The sequence below is a fragment of the Silene latifolia genome, chromosome X (genome assembly GCF_048544455.1).
Source record: "Silene latifolia isolate original U9 population chromosome X, ASM4854445v1, whole genome shotgun sequence".
Taxonomy (NCBI): Eukaryota; Viridiplantae; Streptophyta; class Magnoliopsida; order Caryophyllales; family Caryophyllaceae; genus Silene; species Silene latifolia.
Window position 1 is genome coordinate 20,477,198 of NC_133537.1, and position 5,759 is coordinate 20,482,956.

Below are 5,759 nucleotides of genomic sequence, written 5' to 3' on the forward strand. Positions count from 1 at the left end.
GTTGTGTTGCCGTGGTGCTGTGGTGTGTCAGGTAGGGGTGTTGGTGGCGGTTGGTGGTTGCCGCCCCTCTCCCTTCACTTTTTTTTTTCGTTTTCAGATCCCTGTCGTGGGGGTGGCGGTTGTTGTTAGTGGGACAGTTGGTGTTGCTGGCGGGACGGTGGCGGTGTTGCTGTGGGTGATGGGGGTGGTTGTTGGTGGGTCAGATCTCGTTTTTTTTTTTGGAATTTTTTTTTGTTTTTCAGATTTTGTGTTATTAGTTAAATTATGGGCATTTTTCCACCTCTTCTCCCTTTCTTGTGTTATTTTATGTATATTAAAATTATACTTTTTTCTTTTAATGTTACATTTTTCTCTATTATTAAAGTTATACCTTTATCTATTAAAATTACACTTTTTTCTATTAAAATTACACTTTTCTGTTAAAATTACACCTTTTTCAGTTAAAATTACACTTTTCTCCATTAAAATTACACTTTTTTCTGTTAAAATTACACTTTTTTCCAGTTAAAATTACACTTTTTTTCAGTTAAAATTACACTTTTTTCTATTAAAATTACACTTTTTTCTGATAAAATTACACTTTCTTCTGTTAAAATTACACTTTTCTCCATTAAAATTACACCTTTTTCTGTTAAAATTACACTTTTCTCCATTAAAATTGAATTTTTTTCTGTTAAAATTACACTTTTTGTTGTTGTTAGAATTACACTTTTTTCTGTTAAAATTACACTTTTCTCCATTAAAATTACACTTTTTTCTGTTAAAATTATACTTTTTTCTGCTAGAATAACTCTTTTTTCGGCTAAAATTACACTTTTTGTTGTTGTTAGAATTACACTTTCTTCTGTTAAAATTACATTTTTCTCCATTAAAATTACACATTTTTCTGTTAAAATTACACTTTTCTCCATTAAAATTGAACTTTTTTCTGTTAAAATTACACTTTTTGTTGTTGTTAGAATTACACTTTTTTCTATTAAAATTACACTTTTCTCCATTAAAATTACATTTTTTTCTGTTAAAATTATACTTTTTTTCTGCTAGAATAACTCTTTTTTCGGCTAAAATTACACTTTTTCTGCTAGAATTACACTTACTTCTATTGGACTAATGTTACACTCTCAATAGACTTGGTCATATTCTCATATTCTCATTGGACTAATGTTACACTCTCAATGGACTAAAATTACATTCTCAGTGGACTAAAATTACACTTTCCTGGACTAAAATAACACTTTTCTGGACTAAAATAACACTCTCATTGGACTGAAATTACATTTGCCTGGACTAAAATAATACTTTCCTGGACTAAAATAATACTCTCATTGGACTGAAATTACACTTTCCTTGACTAAAATAACACTTTTTGTCGTTCAAATAACACTCGTAAAATGCTAATATATATGCATTATCTGCCATCAAAATCACAAAATTGTTTGACAAAATACGATCTCAAAATCAATTACTAAACCCTAATTTTTCGAATTCCAATTGTTTAGTAAAACCTAATTTTGTAGATAATTCATGAAAAATGGAAATAGAAGTTGGAATTAAAGCTACCTTTCTGAATATGGAGGTGTAGTAATGGAGTTAGTGTGCATGTGTGTCGATGGCCTGCATAGAGGAAATGCGGGAGAGAGAATGTTAATTAGACGGAAGTTGGAGATAAAACGAGGGTAGTGAAATGAGACGCTTGGTAACAGATGGTGGCGATGGTGATAGTGGATGAGGGAGAAGGAAGTCAGATGTGGTGGTAGGGGGGATAAGAATGAGATTGAATGAACTCAGGGGATGATGCACGTGTTTTATTGATTTGGGGGAGTTCGTACAGTTCGTACGGAACTTTAGTTCGCACCTGACCCCGACCCTATATATATATATATATATATATATAGAGAGAGAGAGAGAGAGAGAGAGAGAGAGAGAGAGAGAGAGAGAGAGAGGGGGAGTTCTAATGAGTCCACCTCTTCCATTGAGTCCCTAAGTCCCTCTAAGGGTCATTGGATGGACTCAATGGATGGTTGAGATGGATGGAGAGGAAAATAATTAAGGACTATTAAAAAGAAAAGGAAAAAAATGTGGATGGTTGGATTGAAATGGATGATTGAGATTGAAAATAACAAAAAAAAAAAATTATCACTAATCAATTTTCTATACACTAATTAAATTTTCTTTCTCTCTCTAGCCCCTAATTAATCAGTTTTGAATTTCAGATTTTACGAGTGTAAATGTAATGTTGTATGAGTTTTATGAGTGTAACTTTGATTCTTTTTGTGACGGAAAATTTGATTTTTTTGGTGACAGATTTTATGGCGGTTTTGTATGCAAAAAATTGAATTTATACAATTTCAACATTTTACGAGTGTAAATGTAATATTTTATGAGTGTATTTTTGATTTTTTTTTTGTGACGGAAATTTTGAATTTATATAATTTTAACATTTTACGAGTTTAACTTTGATGTTTTACGAGTGTAAATGTAATATATTTTGAGTGTAATTTTGATTTTCGTGTGACGGAAATTTCTAATTTATATAATTGAACATTTTACGAGTGTAACTTTGATGATTTACGAGTGTAAATGTAATACTTAAGAGTGTAAATTTGATTTTTTAGGCAATTTTCTATATAAATATTTGAATTTACATAGTCTTAAGATGTCACAAGTGTAAATTTGATGGTTTACGAGTGTAAATGTAGTATTTAAAGTGTAAATTTGAAGGTCAACGAGTGTAACTTTAATGCTTTAAAAGTGTAACTTTGGTTCTTTGAGTGTAACTTTGGTCTTTTACGAGTAAACTTTAGTCCGACCACCAACAAACACCACCACCACCTTCGTTCTCCACCACCAACTCATACCCACAAAAAGATCTATAGTAGATCTGAAAAAAAAAACAAAAAAAATGAGATATTTGAAGAGTGTAACTGCAAAGAAATACGAGTGTAACTGTAAAGAAATACGAGTGTAAATTTAAAAAAAAAAGTGTAACTGTAAAGAAATACGAGTGTAAATTTAAAGAAATAAGATTGTAATTTTAAAACAATATAAGTGTAAATTTAAAGAAATACGACTGTAATTTTAGAAAAAAAATATGAGTGTAAAGAAAAAAAAGTTAACTTGGTAGGTCTAAAAGAATGTAAAGTATAAAACAAAAAGAGATTTGAAAAAATATAAAAATACGAGTGTAAATTTGAGGAAATACAAGTTTAACTTTAAAGAAATACGGGTGTAAATATAAAATAATAAGAGTGTAAATGTAAAATAATAATATATTACAAGTGAAAATCTGGAACAATAACAATAACAATAACAATACCACCAACAATAACAATAACAACCAACTTTATTATGAAATTTAAAAAAAGAAACAGATCTTAAAAACACAAAGTATCTATTTTATAGATCTAAGTGTTGAACCATATAGATATATATGTTTATGTTTTGATGATGTCAAGAGTGCTTTATATTTTATATATTCGTTGCGCGTAATTATTTGTTTAGTCTTTTAGATTGGACTTATTAATCGCAAGCATTAAAGAATTGTGACGGAAGCATACAAGAACATATCATGATCATGCCCTCATTCACGGTTCAATATATTACAAGATATTGAAGAATTATTCAAGCATTCATGAGAAGATGAAGCTCATTTAAAGATTGACCAAGCTTGAATGATGGAGTAGCCTTCACTCGAAGATCTCCTAACGAAGATTAGAATAGCGTAGGTGATTATCTCGTAATGATAACGTAAGAATGGACTTCTTACATTGGTAAAGTTATAGCCTCATAGGTATAACATTAATTATATAAGATCTCAATGTTATAGCTCTTCTACTATAACATTGAGATGTGAAGTTTACAAAACACACGACAAAATAGTTATTAAATTGTTTTTGGAAAACCATTTTAAATGTTTTCGTAAAAGTATTTATTTTACAAGGGAGCTTATTTTAATATTGAGTATGGTTCTACTATGAGCTTATAATTAGTAATTATGATTGAATCAACTTATGAGTTGAGGCATCTTGCTAATTAGGGTTTCTAGTTTCTACATAGTCTATAATACCCTAAACCTAATTTATCTTACCTAGGGTTTTCGTGAAAGAGGAATGGGCTTATGAGTCGTTTATTTCTCATACACGGTTACTCTTTGTACAAGTTAGGGTTTTATGTAAATCATTATAATATTTGATTAGAGATTTAATATCTCTTTTATATTATTTTGATTTATTCTTTCCTTACTTATAAGATATTATTTTTGTAAAGATAGAAGGAAAAGATTGAGTAAATCTTTAAAATAATATTTGATTAGAGATTTTTTATCTCTTTATTATTTGATTTCTATCTTATAAAAATATTAGGGATGAATAGTGCCGCGTGAATAGTGCCACGTGAACAGTGCCGTGAATAGTGTTGTGAATAGTAAAACGTGAATAGAAATTTTCTTCTTGCACAATAAGTCTTTGCTTGGATAAGGGTTAAGGTATTAGGATAATATTTGTTAGAGATTTCTTTATCTCCTTATACTATCTTTCCTAATCTCCAAGATATTGATGAGTTGTTAAGATAGGAAAATATTATTTATTAAGGCAAGTCTTGGAAAAAAATTAAGGAAAGATTTAACCTAATTCTTTCTTGCTTTACAAGACTTCCACGGCACTTAGGGTTTTTGCTGAACTGACCCTTGCTCCTCTTTTACTATAAATACTCTATACTTTACATCATAAAAATTTAAGACCTTTGAGCATAACTTTCATATATTTTCACAAAACAAAAACCGTGTTTCAAAGCAAGAAAATCGTTTTGTTTATTTTCGAAAAAAGTTCGTGTGAATTATAAACTTGTGCATTCGTTCTTATAGTTATCGTTATAAGATAATAGTGCTTAATTGATTTCTCACTCGTTCATTAACGTGAACTTTTAGTAGAATCATTAGTGCTTTCTTATTAGCGTAAGTTAGTCACTCGAGTATTTAACGGTACTCATTGAGTTACAGCTAGAGTTAGTTGTACGAGTTGAGTTAGTAAATTTTTAATCCGTAGAAAGGTACTAAATTTATTAATCGAGAATAGTGGACGTAGGTTTCGATTTGTGAAACTGAACCACTTCAAAAACCGTGTGTCTCCTCTCTTTCATTCTTTCGTTTACTTCGTTTTAATCGTTTGTTAGTTGATTAGTTAAAGTTTAATCAATAAACTTTAAATAATCAATTATATATACATAATCGAAAAAGCTTTCAAAAGTTTTAAATCCTCAATTCACCCCCCCTCTTGAGTATTTTGGATCGATAGACTCTTCAATTGGTATCAGAGCCTCGTGCTCTTGATTGCCTAACCGCAAAGAGGCTGATCTATCTTGTTTTGAATTATCTTATCGTTTTATATTCCGCTGCCTATCACGTGATAAATGGATTCCAAATATCTCAAGTGTCCCGTCTTTGATGAGAAGAATTATGGATTGTGGAAAAACATGATGACTCACTATGTGAAAGGTCACGATTGGGAGTGCTGGAGGATTATCCAAAACGGACCGCACAAAATTCTTGTTGCATCCGAAGAAGGCACTACCTATGAATATATATATATATATATATATATATATATATATATTTATAAAGAGAGAGAGAGAGAAGAGATCAGATAAGTCCTTGTTTTTTGGTTGAGTCCATAAGTCTTAATCTAAGCCTTTGGATGAGAAAGATGAAGGGCTGAGATTAGATCTAAGAAAGTGAATGAATGGCTCAGATTATAACAAAATAT